This window comes from Dendrobates tinctorius, unplaced genomic scaffold (genome assembly GCF_039654945.1).
Source record: "Dendrobates tinctorius isolate UK_male_01 unplaced genomic scaffold, ASM3965494v1 ptg000084l, whole genome shotgun sequence".
Lineage (NCBI taxonomy): Eukaryota > Metazoa > Chordata > Amphibia > Anura > Dendrobatidae > Dendrobates > Dendrobates tinctorius.
In genome coordinates, this window is record NW_027361752.1 from 7,749,217 (window position 1) to 7,768,336 (window position 19,120).

Below are 19,120 nucleotides of genomic sequence, written 5' to 3' on the forward strand. Positions count from 1 at the left end.
CATCTCATGGATAGCTGAAACTTGCTTTCATCGGACAACCCCTGTAAGGGTTTGCTTGTCTCTATTGTGTCAGTTGGAGAGGGCATATGGAGAGGCTCAGAGGCCAAATCTAAAATCATGTCCCACCATGGGTTATGGAGGGGAGACTGCCTCTCTGACTCACAAAAGGCAAGAAGGAGGAACAGCATCCAATCCGGGTGAAAAAAAAATCAATTCATTTATTCTGCCATCAGAGCAGGAAGGGACCACCAAGAAGGTGAGGAGATTATAGAGAGTGTCAACTGAAGTAAAGAATGACTGTTTAGTTGACTATTTAACCCTAGGTGATGAGCTGCCACGTATTATCACCCAAGTGTCCTATGTTTGCCACGGAGATCAAAAAGTATATGGATGGTGAGAAGTTTGCAGTTAAGATCGCGAGACTTGTCGTATGAGTGTTAGTAAACCTTCTGGACACAATGAAAATAATAATGCAAGTTGTCATTGACATATAAACTTTTACCTTATTTTTTTAAATAGTTTTATTAATATTTGTTAATAATAAAGTGATGTATCAAAGTAGATCCATTACTTCCTTCCAGCCTTCCGGGGACTAGCTTGTATTTTTGTTCTTTCCTTCTTCCACCCTCCTATTTATCTGCCTTAATTCTGCCCTTTCTATTTATTTTACAGAGGAAATCGAAGGTTAGAACCGAGCAGCTCCTTCTGTTTAATACATAAATAACGGCAGATTGGTTTCTCCTAATACTCAGCAAGTTTAATTAATTTTCATATAATAAACGGCCCTGGCTGTTTAACGGAAATACGCTTTAATTCAGCAGAAGGGTTTAGAGATCGCTGAGCTGGATTTGTAACGTGCTAAACGACAATTTAATTTTAGGGCCACGACTATCCACAGACAGGTTAAAGAGAAGGAGAAGGAAATAGACACTTTTTCTATAGAGACTGGGTCATTTTGATTGCGGGGGGGGGGCGCTCAGCATAAGCAGGGCTCTTTGTTAAGGGTTTGGGTGTTACGCTGGAACGCTGATGAATTGTTCCATTGTATAAAAGGTGCTATAACTCGCTGCCTGTAAAAACAATACAATTAACAAACACAATTAAGGCCAATGTAAACATCGCCTCTGGCGAAACCATAAACTGCCTGGTAATGATCATTCAGAGTCCTGACTCCCCAGATGGTGAACAAGATCCATGGAAAGATGGAAAGATTTGTCCTTTCACTTGCTATAGGAACTTTATGTATAATATAGAATAATGATGCCGAAAAAAGTAACAATTCATAAAGCACAAAACACTAATGAAAGATAGATATACTGTAAATAGAAAGATATGGATGCATAGATAGATAGATGATAGATATATGGATAGATAGATACAGTTGAGTGAAAAAGCGTTTGCCCCCTTTCTGATTTCCTATTTTTTGCACGTTTTTCACACTTAAGGCTATGTGCACACATCCGGAATTCCTGCGGAAATTTCCGTGGGAATTCCGGAATTCCATGCCACAGGAAATTCGCATTTTTAATTCCTGTGTATTTCCCGCAAAAAATAGCGTTTTGCAAGTGTAATTAGCTTGCAGAATACTAGCGTTTTCCAAGCGATCTGTAGCATCGCTTGGAAAACTGATTGACAGGTTGGTCACACTTGTCAAACATAGTGTTTAAGCAGTGTGACCAACTTCTTACTATTGAGGCCGCCTATGCTGCATCAGTAGTAAAAAGATCTAATGTTAAAAATAATAAAAAAAATAAAAAATCGTGATCTTCTCACCTTCCCGATCCTCGCAATGCTCCCGGCAAGTCACGTAGAGATGGGCGAACCCTAACAGTAAAGTTCAAGGTCCGTACTGAACACCTAGGGTTCAGGTATGGACCCCGAACATGGACTTCTCCAGGAAGTTAGTGTTACTGTTCGGGTTCGGCACCCTGAACATCGGACGTTTCCCACTCTGTCATCTGCATGAAAGCACAAGAAACATCATCGTCTCTGATCGGTGGGAATATTATTGCCGCTAGTCAGAGAGCTGCGGTTTTCATGCAGCATGAGCCAGCAGCTGTGGCTGGTGGTAAAAAGTTTACTGCTGGTCACAGGTGTTGGCTGATGAGTACTTTTGCCATCAGCCTACGCCTGCTGTCGCTGATAACAGTGAGAGCAAGCGCCGATGATGCAAGTAACGTATGTTGGAAGTGCCTGTGCTGTAAATAAATGCATTTTTTTTAAATTACGCGGGGTCTGTGTGATGTCACGGATGACTGGATACACCGCCATCAGCAGGGCGAATTTCTATGACACCCGTGACCCTGGATATACCGCCTCCAGCAGGGCAAATTTAAACAATGTAACGTGCAGCTGGATACACCGCCTCCAGCAGGCGAATTTCAATAATTACACGTGTATCTGGATACACCGCCTCCAGCAGGGCGAATTTACAGAGTTTAGGGAAACACCAGGGAAACCGATACAATGGAGGGCCCTGCAATAGGGAACGGGGACGTGGAGACCTCCTGCACTCCCCTGAGTCAGTGTCTCTACACTCCTGACGGTCCCTAGGCAGGTTCTACACCTGGCGACGAGCAAGATACCTAAAAACCCTAGCTCGCCCTGCACCTATCCCTTTCTAATGAATTGGACGGTGCAGAAACTAATCCCACCACTGCACTAAAACACACATAAGGAAAGTTACAAACAGGGAAAAACCACTTAGCTTTGCTCTGTTGCTATTGCTCCCAGCAACAGAGTCCAGCACCTGAGTGCAGCTTTCCTCCTGAATGGCTGCTACTTCACCAAAGCTTTGTCAGAGCTGCAAGGAACTCCTCACTGTTGCTCCTTCCACACCAGGACTCTGACTGAGCTGAAAGGAACTCTTCTCTAGCTCCTTCCTCCACCAAGGATGGTTGGAAATGACCAATATCACCAACAGTGAGTGAGACCACCTGACTCTCATTTATAGGCAAGAGCCAGAGCCATAACACCTGCTAGTGATTCCCGTGTAATAATACTAACCACCACCAGGGGTAAAACTAGAACTAAAGACACCACTGTGTAATGACCCTAATGGCCACCGGGGGGCAAAACTAACTTTAAGCAAACCGCTTAAAGGAAAGAAAAGGTTACATGTGCTTTCATCTGTCACAATCCAGCATGGATTCTGACAGTACCCTCCCTCAATGAGGGGCCTCTGGACCCGCAAGACCGCTCCTCATCAGGGAACCACCTACAGAGGGGACGCCCAGATCCACAGTTCACCCCAGCCACTACCTGAACTTCAGGTTCATGACAAATGAGCACCGCTGGTATTGGCAATATATGTTCTGGAGGCACCACACATCTCCAAAGCACCGACCTGGGGAACGAGTTGTGTATGTGCATGTTTGGGGGTAACTTGAGCTGGCAAGACTCCGCAACACACTTCCACTGAATGTTTTTTGGTGGCCACAGATACATGCTCGTTCACACACAGGTCCGAACCTGAACGTTTATTGCCACACATTAGTTTGTCACAATATGGTGAACTCTTACTGGAACTGACAACAGAGGTGTCCCCGTGTCACCACACTCACACCCCTGCAATTCACCAAGGGGCTCACCACCCTGAAACCCCTTCCACCATGAGGTCTGTGCCTCCCAGGGTTGGCTAATGGCGAGGGTTGAGACTTGCCCCTACTCTCCTGCAGCACATCTGTTGCTCCCACGGGAGAGGAAGGGGCCAGTTGCAGAGAGACAGCAGAGACAGTAGCCCCTAGGCAGCAGCCCTCACACGACTGCCCCCAGCTGACTACTTCCCTAGCCCGCCAATCTATTACCGGGTTGTGTTTTTTCAGCCAAGGGAGGCCTAAAACGATAGGCACCGGCATTCCCTCCAAAACGTAGCATGCCAAGGACTCCTCATGATGTCCTATCCGCAGATGGATATTTTCTACAACTTGAGTCAAGCTCCCCTGGCTCAGTGGAACAGAGTGAATGGCCTGGACGCTTATAGGTTGGGCTAGCCTCCTACACCTCAGGCCATGAGTCTGGACAAAGCGAGCATCCACAAGACTGACTCCTGCTCTGCTGTCCACAAGCACCGCTATCACGTCCGGTACCCCGCCAGCCAACACCTCCGCTGACATAGTACCTTGGGAGGGCAAACTGGAGGAAATATACACTCCCTGGTCGCCTCCCTCCAAGCGACCAGGGGAATGCGGCTTCTGAGATGGTATAGATAATTTGGCGTGCGTAAGGCAAGCCTTAAGGACATGACCAGTCTGCCCGCAGTGGAAACATGCCGACACCACTCCCTGAACCGTAGGCAACCCTGTACACAAACTAGTTCCTCCTACTTGCATGGGTTCGTCTGGAGACTTGGCACGCACTGGGCAGGCTCCCATGAAATGGCCCGACTTCCCACAAGAAAAGCATACCGCCCCACCACGGCAAGCCGCAGACAACCCCTTTTTTGTACCAACAACTCCAGGCTGCCTGGGTTCCTCCATCCGCACTGGTGGGTCCTCCTCCCTAGCGAGGACAACAGGGGGCACATTTTGTGTATGTCTCTCCCTAAGGCGTCTATCCACCCGGATGGCAAGGGACATGGCGGCCTCCAGCGACCTGGGGGCGGCGTACTGCACCAGAGTATCCGGCAACTTTGTAGACAGACCCTGCACAAATTGACTCCTAAGTGTGCAGGGTCATTCCACTGAGTGTCAGTGGCCCACCTCCTAAGCTCTGAGCAGTACTCTTCAGCAACCCCGGCTCCCTGTTTACACCTACAGAGTCGGGATTCAGCCAGGGAGACGCCATCAGGATCCCTATACATTAGCGCCAAAGCTGCAAAAAACTCGTCCACGGACTCTAATGATGGTGACTCGTCCGGCAGGGAGAAGGCCCAGGATTGAGGATCCCCCTTAAGAAGGGACATAATGATTCCCACCCGTTGCTCTTCACTCCCTGATGAACGAGGGCGCAACCTGCAGTATAACTTGCAGGCTTGCTGAAAAAACAAGACTTGATCTCTCCCTCCAGAAAACCTGTCAGGGAGGGATATCTTGGGTTCTGGCTGAGCTTGTTCCTGAACCAAGCACCCAAAACCCACCAACAGCTGCAGTTGCTGCACCAACTCACGGCGCAGCCCCCTAATCTCATCATTAAATATCTGCAGCATTTGGGCAAAGGTCTGCATTGGGTCCATGGCTCAGCAGAAAAAAATGTAGGGTTGGTGATAATGTGATGTCACGGATGACTGGATACACCCTAATGGCCACCGGGGGCAAAACTAACTTTAAGCAAACAGCTTAAAGGAAAAAAAAGGTTACATGTGCTTTCATCTGTCACAATCCAGCATGGATCGTGAAAGTGTTTTATTTTTTCAACCAGAGCTGGCAAAACTGGCAGCTGTGGGCAATTACCCTCAGCTGTCAGCTTAATCATGACTGGTTATCAAGAATAAAACAAAAAAATAAAGTTGTAGTGCTAAAGCATGTAAATATGAAATAAAAATAGCATTACTGCTCTAGATAATAGGAATTGGCCAAATTATGTGCCAAGTATCTCAATTTTTTTTATTATCTATAGCAGTGTTCCCTAACTCCAGTCCTCAAGGCCCACCAGCAGGTCATGTTTTCAGGATTTCTTTAATATTGCTCAGGTGATAATTGCATCACCTGCGCAATACAAAGGAAATCCTGAAAACATGATCTGTTGGTGGGCCTTGAGGACTGGAGTTGGGGAACCCTGTCTTAGAGAATCTGGACCAGAATCATCATTTCATTTTTTCCAGTTTGTCTGTGCAGGTGATGCAATTATCACCTGGGCAATACTAAGGAAATCCTGAAAACATGACCTCTTGGTGGGCCTTGAGGACTGGAGTAGAGGAACACTGATCTAGAGCAGTAAGGCTATTCATATTTCATATATTTGATATTTACATTCTTCATCACTATAGAGTGCAACTTTATCTGTTTCTTATATATAGAGATGGCTACTCCTAGTTCGCACCTGTACACACCAATTTTCTTATTTGGAAGTGCCAGACAGTTTTTCGTTATTAGTTATTGGGCATCAAAAATAGAGGGGTCCCCACGCCATTTTTTAAATTATTTAAATAAATACATTTTAAAAAAACGACTTGGGTTCCCTCCTTCATTTTTGACAACCAGCCAAGCTAAAGCAGACAGCTGTTCATTTTAAAAATTGTCAGTGTCTGACCATGTACAGAGCATACCACATCTCCTGGGCAGGGAAGGAAGCAAAAGACAATACTGACATTACAGCAGGGGATCACAGAGGATTCATGCTGTGAGGTAAAATATTTCACTGACTGCATTTAAACAAAATTTTACCTCACAAAATGTATCTTCTGTGATCTCCTGCTGTAATGTCAGTATTGTCTTTTGCTTCCTCCCCTGCCCAGGAGCTGTGGTATGTTCTTTACACGGTCAGACACAGACAATTTGAGTGCACATAGGAAAGAGGACACACAGGGGGAGACAGTTCAAATGAGAGAACACATGAGGGAAGAAGACAGCACAGTGGTGGAGAGAGAGCAGACAAGGGGGAGAGCACATGGGGTATACACAGGTCAAAGAAGAGATTACATGAGAGGAGAAGACAGCAGATGGGGAGAGAGAAAGCACACAGGGGTGAGAGAGACAGAGCACAGGGGGACAGCACATGAGGGGAGAACACAGCACAGGAAGGAGAGAGACAGCAGACAAGGGGGATAGCACATGGGGTAGACAGGTCAAAGAAGAGAGAACAGACAGGAGAAGTCAGCACATGGAGAAAGAGAGGATAGATGGGTGAGCACATGGAGGGAGAGATTCTCAATGCTGCAAATCCTGCCCCCATTGTGACATTACCGCCCTCCCGATGCAATAGTGTGGGGAAGGTGACTTGACGAACAGACGTGACTGGTGTAAGGAGGGGACGGTTTGTGCACAAGAGACGGAGATTGACAGGATAGAAGGGTGACAGCTAGAAAAGGTAGATAGGAGGGTGTAGTACCAAGAAATGACCACAAGATGGCAGGGGAGAGTAGTTGAAGACTGAACATCAGCTTATGGCTCAAGAAACGCTTAGTCATGGGGGGCGGGGAGATAGGAACCCAGGAGGGGAATTCCCCAGTGAGAGAGGGAATAAATAGAACTGGTTGGGGTTCCAGAGGAGGCTAGTCCCGGGAGGAGCTCAGGAAAGGAAGACTCAGGACAGAAGCCCGGAAACAGTGGAAGAGCTCGGCCAGGGGACTAACAGCAAAGAGACAGTCAGGGGGGTGGCCCTGACTCGACGGACTGCAGGACAGATGATGCCCCGGGGGTACCGATTGGATAACGACCTCGGGCAGGTGAAGAACTGGCGGTAGATTGGTCTAGGACAGCCCCAGCGAAGGATCCGCGAGGGACGTTACTTCGACTGGAGCAAAGGTGCAGGTCCCCGGGCCTGGAGATATAGTGCTGTAAAGAAGCTGCGGTGCGTGGTTGTGGTCGTCAGGAGGACGACGAATAAAATCCGGAACTGTTACAAGTGGAATCTGTCTCCGTCTCGTCTTTGTCTCGTCTGGTAAGCAGTGGTCCACCCCCCAAGTCCGGCCCCCTACCACAATAGCATCGGGCCTCCATCTAGTATATTATAAACCAGTATGCAACCTCTGCAAAGACCAGCTCTGTGATAAGACCATGTCGTATTCAAAACAGATTTAATGTGAAATTTTTTTAGTTCCACCATTTATTATGCATACTGGTAAATTACATCAGTTTGAGAAGACCATCTGCTTAAAGGACCACTCTCAATGCAACTTTCATTAGTCATTATCTATCTATCTATCTATCTATCTATCTATCTATCTATCTATCCAGACAAAAGTAAAAAGGAAGGCAGCACTAAACATGAAAAATGTGGGTCTGAATAAAATCCACTTTTTTCATGTTTCATTCAATGGAGTGCTACCTTCCTTTTTACTTTTGTCTGGATGGGGGAAAGTGTTGGCTACACTGCTGAGGAGGCCTGGGCACCCGCCAATTGGTATTGTGCTGTTCTATTTTTGTGCAATCTATCTATCTATCTATCTATCTATCATCTACCCATCTCATTATCTATCTATCATTATCTGTCTATCTGTATCTATCTATCTGTATCTATCTGTCTCATATCTACCTATCTATCTCATATCAATCTCATATCTATCTCCCTTTTTGGGAGTTGCATTTAATCCGCCAATCCCTTTAATAAGAGCAATGTGTAAACTGTGGATCATTACAAAAACAATTTATTGAGAACTGGTTGACTGAAAAACCGACAAAATAACAAAAACCCCTCCTCCTGTGAATGCCCCATTTACGGTACGCGGCTTACAAGCTAATGTTCCAGAAATGTTTCAGAAGATGTAATAATGAGGTAAGCCTTCGCTATAGCATTGTGGTTTCTCGCCAGCAGAGAGGAAATGATAAGCGTGTGTCAAATTAAAGACAGCGAATGAGTACATGAAATGTACCATACAAAGGATCACAGAAAACCCGTGGGCCCGGTATAGTGCCCCCGACACCCGCGTTCTTTTGGAGTTTATTCTGCAGAAAATAAGCTTACACATTGTGCGGGAGATTTGTGTGAGCGCGGCCTCCAGAGACTGGGTGAAGCAGGGCTACAATGGCCGTAATCTCTTCGCACCAATAATTAGGGGCAGCACATGTCGTAAATGGGTTCTGTCATGAATAACAGATAATAAACACATGCACATGTGTTAAGCCCCTCTGTTCTACAGCTCGTTCTGAGCAAACACAATCATTTTCCCTCTCCTTCTACCAGCATGATCCGCCCTGGGGCTAACGAAATGTAAGAGGTGCTAGTCAGACAGGGGCAGCTGAGGAGGTGAAACACTTCTCCGGGCCTTTGAAGGGAAGTCGTGGGATTTTCAATATTGCTGCAGCTTGCAGCTCCAGCCGTGATTTTTCATTCACAGCAAAGTATGGGAAAAAACCACAGTTGTTTTAAAAGATGGCTTGCCTTAGCTGCATTTATTGACTTTGTGCCGGTCGGACTGACATAATTCACAAAATGTAAATAAACTGAGAATTGCATGGGGATACACGTCTGACAGTATTAATGTTAGTCAATGGGATCCAGGAGTGAAAGCTCCTGACAGCAGAGACACAGAGACATATAAAGGAGGCGAAGATAGATGTGGCCATGGAGGCCCAGGAGCCAGTCATGGACACTAGTCACGGGGTTCAAAATTAAGTCAATTTGCTTCACTAAAGAGGGTACTTGTATTTCTTTTTTTTGCCTACAAGGGGTAAAAAAAACAGAAGTAGACCTTTTTTGCATCCACAAGATGTAAAACTAGAGTGAAAAAAAACTGTAATCTAATGAGTCTACAGGATTTAAAGATAGAATGAACGGGTCACCATAAAGTGACCTATTATTCAAGAGTCCAGATTAAAACATAATTTTGAAATCTTGCGGTTTTTTTCTGACCCCTGAACCTAGTAATAGGCTGACACTTCTTGTTTTTTGGAGATCACTTTATTCTCAGTAATCATCTCATAATCCTTAGAGACAGGATTACTATGAGAGGTAACATCTATATTCAGATAACACAAGATCCACCCTTCACAAGAGGTGATGAACACAGTTTACTTACTTCCCCTCCCTGCACAATTGTAAGGGGGTGGTGGAGAACCTCATTGCTTCCCCTCTCTCCTAGGTGCTGATCCTGTGCACTTTATGCGGTACCCGGATGGTGTACCTGTGTCTTAATGTTTTACTGTGATTTGCTATGTTTGCATTATACAATGCATCATTGTGTGAAGATCCCTTTAATTTGTCTATGTGTATTGCATTAACTTAGGGACAACAAAGAGTTAAGGTGTGGGCTGGATCAGTGCCAGAAAAGGTGGCAGGAAGCTCCTGCTTCCAGTCAGTGCCCGGACATGCTTCCCCTGGAGGAGACAGAGACTGCTTCCCCGGAGTCATAGGCAGTGAGTGGGCATAGGACTGCTTGGTGCCCTACTGAGGACTATAAGTGTCCAGAAATTGAACTGGGGATTGTCACTGTGGACCTTCACTATTGCTGCTGCCATTGCTGCCGTTGACATGGTGGTGAAGAGTAATAGGGAAAGATCAGTAAGTTTTATCAGATTTACTGTAACTACTTTTTCTACCTTTTTCCTACCTCGTTTATTCCAAAATAAATAGTTGTCCTGTTGGATTATAACTGTGTTCCTGGATCCTGATTGCCCTTGCTGCAGAGACTGCGGAGAAGAGGTAAATTGCCTGGGGTTGCATGTGGACTCGCCTGCGACTACCACCCCGTGCCACCTTGTTACACAATCACCTCTGCACAGATTACAGAGCATGCCTAGGAAACTCAACTATAGAAGTTAATGAACATCCTGGATTATTGCTGTGTAAGGTCCATGTGGCTGCTATAAAACATATTTTTAGACGCTTTTAAAGAAGTGCAGGGAAAATTGCCTCCCTAATAATTATGGGAATAAATAATTATTATGGGAAGAACATTATATTAATTATTATACAATATTCTATAATTATATATACATAATTATATTATTTTGTAATAATTATGGGAATAAATTAAAATAAAAAACCTACAATCAGAATGAAAAAACACAATAATATATATATATATATATATATATATATATATATATATATATATATATATAAAGGAAATAGTATGGTTTTTCCAGCGATCAGTCCAATGGTGGGGTAAAATCTAACTTTTATTTTTCAATTAAAAAGGTTCCATGTTTCTTCAGTAACAATTTTGCATATAGTCAATCCCTTTTGGACGACATGTTTCGACACTAAATGCGTCTTCCTCCAGGTTCAAGTGAGGAATGAATCAAAACCGCATATATAGTATGAAGCCAGGGAAAAACACCACTGAATTTCTGGGTGTTACCCTTTCTAGAAACTAGCTGGTGTGTATAGGAGATTCCAAGTGGATTTAGTTCAGCCAAATTAACCCAATAACCAGCAGTAACCCTTTGCGGTGTTGTTCCATCCCCAAGGGCTTCACCAACATGAAAAAAACAAATAATTCAAATCAATATTAAAAACAAATAAAATCAATCAATACCTATAAGATACAGAAGTTTGTATGAAACATTCAGATATTCCACAGCACAAGAATAGTTAATATTGGAATTATTTGATACTGGATCAATTACTGTTACAGTGAAACCACTTATTCCTGGTTTTCTTCAAAGCGGTGAGCTGGCTATGCCAAAAAATTTTTTTTCATATATATCTCAGTATCAGGGCTTCTCAGTAAATAATAATAGGTGATACATGTCTATTTTAGTAAATATTTGCATTCCCAATAAAGAAAACCTATTTTGTAGCATCTTTTTTTTCTAGATAAAACCCTCCTATAAATCAATGAATAAATTGACAACTGAGCATTACAATTCTCATTGACCATCAGCATTGATTGGATATTTCTCAGAAAAGCAGCCGCCCTGGGGTGGATTGTACGATGCATGTTTCTTGAGACTTAGGCCCCAATTCCTAATTTGTGGGATTTTTTTAAGTCACCTTTCTTTTTTATCTTGTATTTTTTTTTGCCATTTTAACTCCAAATTCTTCAAAGCGATGCACGTGGCTTCATGAATTTTTGCACAAAGTCAAAAAAATCTTTATTTTTCTCTCTAACTTAATTTTAGCCTTTTTAGAGCAAAAACTCACGATTCGCTAAATTGGTAAAAAAAATTCTAGTATGAAAAAAAAAGCATTCTGAACATAAAGGAAGAGGGTGGGCAGGAGAACAATTGTGAACATTATTTTTTTAAAAGTCACATTGATGGCAAAATTTTAAAAAAATACTAAATTACAAAAGAACTGCAAGATAGTGTAAGTGATGAGTTTTTGATGTTGCTGATTTTCGCTGGGTCAGAAATGCAGCGTATTACAGTTCCAGCACAGTTTATGGGATTTATGGAAATCTCCTGCCTCCTGAGCTTTTTTTTCAGTCAGCGTAAACTGACCGTTAGTGAATGTTTAAAATCCGCAGCATGTCAATTTCTTTTGTGGTTATGCTGAGTTTTCTGGGCAGATTTTTCCCATAGACTTGCATTAGATGTGGAAAATCTGCAGCTAAAAAAGCACGTCTTTTTATTGTGTTTCCATGGCAGAAACGCATCAGACGCTTGTAATCAGGGCTGTGGAGTTGGAGTCGTGGAGTCGAAGTCGGTGCTCATTTTGGTGGAGTCGGTATAAAATGGACCGACTCCTAAAATATATGATAAATTGGGTACAGTAGTTCAATGCAGAATGTGCTGAATATTTTTTCATAGGAATTTGGGAAAGTTATGAAATGTCCTATAAATGGCTGTTCTATTCCTGATCTAAGGCTACATTCACACACAGCGCTTTTGCTGCGTTTTTTGAGGATACGTTTTTCCTATTCATCACATGCACAGTGTTGTGCACACGCTGCAGCTGGCAATAAGAGCTAGTCTGCAAGAGGGACATGCTGGAAATCTGATTGGAAAAGTGAGGAAATTGGTTATTGCCGCCAGAACCCCAAAAATTGATTCCATCTTGAAGAGACGTGCTGGGAAAGGGGCAATTGTCGATCAAGCCACTCGGTGGGGCAGCACTTATTTAATGATTGAGCGATTGCTTGAACTAAAACCGTTTCTTATAGATATGGCGAACCCTCAGGTAACCCTAAATGAAGGTCAATGGACACAGGTGGCTGAATTGAAGGATTTGCTTAATCACCCATTTATCGTGACTAAAAAATTACAAACTGAGGATTTAACTCCTGGCATTTTCATAAGGGAGTGGAAGAACTTGCTATTTTGTCTGTCCCAAAGAGGAGGTTTAATCGCAGAAGGCATTTCTGCGTCAATGAAATGGAGAGACACAGCCATTGGAAAAAAATTTTTTTCTGGCAGCTGTTTATGTGGACCCAAGTCATCGTATACTGCTTGATGATCAACAGCTTACTAAAGGAAAAGAAGCTCTGACTGAGGTAGCAGTTAGGAAGAGTGGCCTACAGGAGGACTGCCAGGCGCAAGAGGACTTGGGTCCTGACAGCGCTACTGCTGCCATATCTTCATCCTCATCAGATGGGGAGTTTGACAAGTATTTGGATGACATGGAGCAGGCAAAGCGTTGCTGCAAGGAAAAAGATTTCACTCCATCTCCTATAGCAAGCAGATTGACCATATTTCAGCAAAATGTTTCACTTGCTCTCAAAGAAATAGAAAAATTCAACCGTTCATCAAAACTGACTGTGCATGAGGCAATTCCTTTATACCCGGAAATTGTTAGAGATGTTCCCATGTGGTTACAGCTTTGCCTCCAACCCAAGTTAGTGTAGGGAGGTTGTTCTCTGGCCTTAAAATTATTAGGTCAGATGTGAGGTCATCTATGAAGGAGGATCTGATGGAGGCAATTCTGTTTCTTAGAACAATTTCATAGACTGCACAAATGTTATTTAGTATGTTTTTGTTGAAAACTTTTTTGCCACTTACATAGTTTATTACATAGTGTTATATATATATACAATATATATATGTAATCAATATTACATAGTGTATTACATATTTACAATGTATTACAGTTTTTTATGTTCTAAAGTTGTATTCCAATAAATATATATTATGTTCTATCTAAATATCTTGATTATTGTATCACAAAAATGATTAAATGTCTGATGTTCACATTGTACTACAATACATTTTTCACTTAAATATAAGCAATATATATGTCGGTGTCGTGGAGTTGGAGTCGCAGGTTTGGCTTACCGACTCCACAGCCCTGCTTGTAATCAATAGTTTTGTCAAAGTTAAAGATCAAAAAATATGAAAAACAAAGCAGCTTTATTTTTAACATGATATACCAAAAACAGACAAAAATGCGTTAAAAACTAATGTAAAAAACACTCAAATGCAATGAAAAAGTAACAATGTTTACTTTATATGTGTGAACAAATAATCCCTATAAAAAACAAATTTATTTAATATTAAAAAACTCCATATTCCCAGTGAAAAATAGCGGCAATACCACAAAATAGAACAAAAGACCTAATCTGAGATGTTGCACGGCCCTGAATTAGGCCTAACTGATACCTTCCTGTCTGTGGAGGTTGGCACCCTAAGATGACGATTTTTTGGCGCCCCCACTCAACGAGGACTGTCCCTTGCTCCCCTTTACTTTATAGGTGCAGCAATGGTGTAGAAAATCTGCAACACTGAAAAATCACCAAAATCTCATCATGGGAACATAGCCTAAAAAATGCGCAAATCCAGGATGAATTTGTCGAAAAATCAAACTGGAAAAAATGAAATGATGATTCTGGTCCACATTCTCTAAGACAGGGTTCCCCAACTCCAGTCCTCAAGGCCCACCAACAGATCATGTTTTCAGGATTTCCTTTGTATTGCACAGGTGAAGCAATTATCACCTGAGCAATATTAAGGAAATCCTGAAAACATGACCTGTTGTTGGGCCTTGAGGACTGGAGTTGGGGAACCCTGCTCTAAGATCTGTCCATTGAGCAAAGGCATGGATGAATATATTCCATATTCGCCATTGGTAAGGGGAATGCCAGCACCTGGATTGCTCGGTGTAATTTTCTATGATTTGGAATCACTTGTGATGCTGGAAGGAATAAAATGAAGCTCTTGGGCAAAAGTGCAAAGTATGTAATAAAGTATTCACCTAGCATGTGGTATAAGAAATAGTGATGAGCATACTCAGGTGCTAACCAAGTGTTTTCAGCGTGCTCGAAAAATATGTTTGAGTCCCTGCGTCTGCATGTCTCGCGGCTGTTAGACCGCCTCAACACATGCAGGGACTGCCGAACAAGCAGACAATCCCCGCATGTGTTGTGGCTGTTGAACAGACGCGAGACATGCAGCCGTGGGGACTCGAACATATTTTTCGAGCACGGCGAAGACAGTCGGTTAGCACCTGAGCGTGTTGGGATAACACCTAATCCGAGAACGTTCGGTCATCACTAATAAGAAACACTAATGTTTTCTAATGCTAGAGAAGGGCATTTGTGCCATGGTGTGACGGTAATTTCTGCCCCCTTATGGCTTTGGCCACTGTTGCCAGGAATTGTTGCAAATGGCGTAGGCTCCAAGAAGTTAGATGACCTCAGAAAGTTTAGCTCTGATTTCCTATCCAGCAGGTAATAAGTGAAAATGTGATAAAGCACGCTCCACCCGTCACATTCCCACTGCCTTATGATGTATGTTCCCAAGTCTGCCCCGCAAGGACCTCGCGAGCGCTTATTTCAAGAACATCTTCCTTCCACCCAGGTGCTTCTATCATTAGCAGACGCGATGTGTCCGAATAATTAATGCAGTGACTCTAGTGTGAGGAGATCCTGAATAACTACTTCCTTTATATCGGGGGAACGGGTATTCGAGAAGCTCGGATATTAAAGACGGCATTAATTAGCTGCAAATCTAAAATATTCAACAGCACGAGTCTGCCGGCCTTCCTTGAAGGATGAACTTTTGCATCTTTGACTTAAAAGGGATAATATATCTTTCAAGGAAATAGGAAAAAAAAGTATTTATATTGAAAGAAGAAGCCTTCTGGTAACGAAATACTAATTGAGAATTTAGCATTTGAATGATACGGAAGCAAATTGTATAAAAACGTCTAACACTGGACGGACGTCTGTATTGTGTTTAACCTTCTTGTCAATCATCTCACTTCATCATGTAGATATTTCCTGATTCTACGGGGAACTACATGTCATCTGGCAGAGAGATGAAGCCTTGCCTTCAATCCAATGTGTGAAACTTAAAATGTAGAAGAGGAAGAAAAAACCTCTGCAGGAAACCTGGAAAGTTCTGTCCTTTTTGGGTAAGCCATTTTTGGGTTACAATGGTCCTCCAGTGATCGGCATGCCAAAGGGATCAAGTTTTTGAGACCACAAGAATCTGAAATATGTTGTTGAGATACTTGACATTAAAGAAACATAGTAACTTGCCATAAATATTTTTTTTTAATGTTGCTATTCTCCAGAATCTGGCACAATTTTTTTTTTCTCTATTTTTTTTTTCCCTGCACTTTTTCATTCATGACATCTGAAACCTCTCTCGCCACTATGTAAATCCAGTGTTTTTAGCCATCTGGGATTGGTCCTCAACTCTTTCATTTGGAGGTTTTCTTGAGGACCTCACCCACTTGGCTAAACTACAAAATTTATGTATAAAGAAGACGGGGCCAAATCTCAGAAGCAGAGAGGAGCAGGAACAAAAAATTAAGTAATTCAAGATTTAGGAGAACAGTAGCAGTTACACCAGGTAAGAAAAGAAACATATTTATAGCAAGTGACAGGTCCTCTCTGAACTAACACGTGTATAAAAGAATAACTGTGGGCACTCTGTGTGCTGAATGGGGCCAAGAGTTAATATCTGCTCATTTACAGTTAAGGATACAGTCTCAGGCTGTGTGCACACGCTGCGGATACACCTGCGGATTTTTCCGCGCGGATTTTGCGGATTAGCCTGCGGTTTTCCCCTGCGGTTTCATACCTCTACAATGGAGAAGGTGTGAAACCGCTGCAGATTCCGCACAAAGAAGTGACATACTGCGGTTATGAAATCCGCGTGGAAAAATCCGCACCGTGTGCACTGCGTTTTTTGTTTTTCATAGGTTATAATGGCACTGTACACCGCAGCAAAAACTGCTGCGGATCCGCAGGACCAAATCCGCTGCGGATCTGCAGCAGAATCCGCAGCGTGTGCACACACCCTCATTTATCAGATATAGAATTAAACTTGTGAGCTTGATTTTGGATAGTCATAGCAGAAAATATTAATGGAGTGAAAATTATAATAATTTTTATTAGGTGTACCACTTATTTGAAGGTTAAACACACCTTTGACATGGAAAGAGAATGGGTATTATTACTAGAGATGAGAGAACGTGCTCGGATAAGGTGTTATCTGAGCACGCTCGAGTGCTAACCGAGTGTCTTTGGTGTGCACGAATAATATGCTTGACTCTGTCAAACAGCCTCGAGACATGCAGATGCGTGGACTAGAACATATTAGTCGAGCACGACGAAGACACTCGGTTACGCCACGAGCATGCTCAGATAACACTGTATCCAAACGCGTTCGCTCATCACTAATTTGTTAGTGGTTACTTTTAGCTAATAATATTGGAAGTTTTGGTCTATAACCTTCATTCCTTCATTCATTTTCCGACCCCCTGATAAACAATTTGCAGCCTGATCCAATTTTAAGATTTTTCTTTTATGATGTGTCTCTCCTAGTAATATAGGTTGGATGTGAGGTCTGCGTGTATCCAGGGTGTTGTTGTATTCACTGCTTGTATTTCAGCAGCACTTTTAAAATACTGCACTTATTTCCTATGTAATTGCCTCCTTGTCTATATCCTGCTTTCTCTGCCCTCCTTGAGATACTTTCTCCCTCTCCACTACATATTTGTGAACATCACCTCCCTCCCTTCTTCCTGTTATCTCTAACACTGAAAAAAAGGTAAGTGGGAATCTGAGAGAGAGCTGTTAGACCCTGGCGCTCTGAAGTATTAGATAAACCTTTTTTTATACATTGTGGTCACACTATATATTGATTTGATTTAAAGTTCCCTTTTATTTTACTAATTGATAAAATATACTATTAACATTCTATTTTTAAAACTTTTTTTTTACTTTGGGGCTTCTTTTTCACACCTCTGTAAAAGAATTGTGCAATACTGGAGATCCGAAAAATGCAAGATAGCGGTGCCCAATGACAAAAAAAAAATTGCTATCAATTTGCATGGTACTTAGTGTGTATTTTCAACTCTTTTTTTAGCATGGAACATCTACACAAGTTACGACTTCAAGAGTAACCGTCATTTTAATCCTTATTTAATATATCAATGGTACACATGAAAACAAGCAACTTTTTTTTATATATCTTGATCAGAGAACTTTCTATCTCCTAGACCGATCTTTTACTGTCAATTAAGGGGTAAAATCTGTCTACACTGAACACATTTTCCTATTACTGAGAGTCTGAGACGGTAATTGGTGCTTATAAGATTCTATGGAGTGGGGAGGAGGGAGGAGCTAAAGGAAGATACAGACATTCTGCTGCAAGTTACAGTCCTCCATAGAACTTTATAGGCACCAACTGTCATCTCCAATCTCAGCAAGGGGTAAACTACAAGTATATTTATAAAAGACAGATTTTACCAGTGAATTGAAAATTTTGAATGATCAGCCAAAGAGTAGGAAAAAGCAGATTTGTCTAATAATAAATATTAAAATGTTTCTTATGGTCACGTGTACTATTGATTTATGAGAGAATAAAATAAAACGAGAAATGCTCTTTAACGTATAAAAATAATTTTTACTTAGTTCCCAATTTACAGGTGTTAAAATACTTGCTTTTGTAAATGACTTTGAAGCAGAAACACCTTATCAACCACGACAAGTTACACAAGTGTGGAAACACTTCTTTTATGAGATTTTCAAATTTGATAAAACGATGCTTAGAAAGCAGTTTTTGTGCCAAAGTCTTTTTACGGCCAGAAGCTGTCTTGGATTTAAGCTTTCAGAGTTGAGAAAAGTAGAAATTTTTAGACTTATTGTGTGAGATGCAGTCATTTACCCCTACAAAGGCAGCCAGGAAACTATTAAATTATACAAACACCTCTAATTCTTACAGTCAAAATAATACTTGTTTGTCTTAGGGTAAAAAGTACAATTCAGGAGTGACATAATCATGTAAGCTGTCAGTAGTACTTTATAAAACCTAGTGAGTGACTGTGTGATCCAGCGTGCTACAGTACAACAAAAACAGTGAAAAAAAAAATCAGTACATGGACTAAAATAATTTATGGATGCTGAAAGGATTATTTAAACAAGCAAATTTGGGTTTGGGGAGGTTTGTCATCCTTCCAATACTTGGTCACTAGTGTTGAGCGATAGTTTCCGATATTGAGAAATATCGGATCGGACCAATACCCAAAAAGTATCGGGTATCACCGATTCCGATACCGGAAACCCATTCAAGTCAATGGGACAGAAATGTCGGAATTAAAAAAAACCCTTTCTTTACTTGCACATCCAGTTCGGGAGGGGGGAAGAGTGTGGGCGGTGCGTGGGTGGACACTGTGCGTGTCTGTGCAGGCC

The 19,120-nt window shown here is 42.2% G+C and overlaps 1 protein-coding gene and 1 long non-coding RNA gene across 3 annotated transcripts in view; one reads left to right on the forward strand and one right to left on the reverse strand.

Annotated features, from left to right (window-relative positions):
- The window catches only part of EPHA3 (EPH receptor A3), a 595,991-nt gene that overhangs the window by 106,436 nt on the left and 470,435 nt on the right, over window positions 1–19,120 (reverse strand). The gene's annotated exons all lie outside the window — the stretch shown is intronic.
- The window catches only part of LOC141097340 (uncharacterized), a 32,508-nt gene continuing 23,294 nt past the window's right edge, over window positions 9,907–19,120 (forward strand). Inside the window, exons 1-2 of the long non-coding RNA XR_012233919.1 lie at window positions 9,907–10,098; window positions 15,691–15,831. This is a non-coding gene — a long non-coding RNA (uncharacterized lncRNA). The remainder of the gene's footprint in view (window positions 10,099–15,690; window positions 15,832–19,120) is intronic.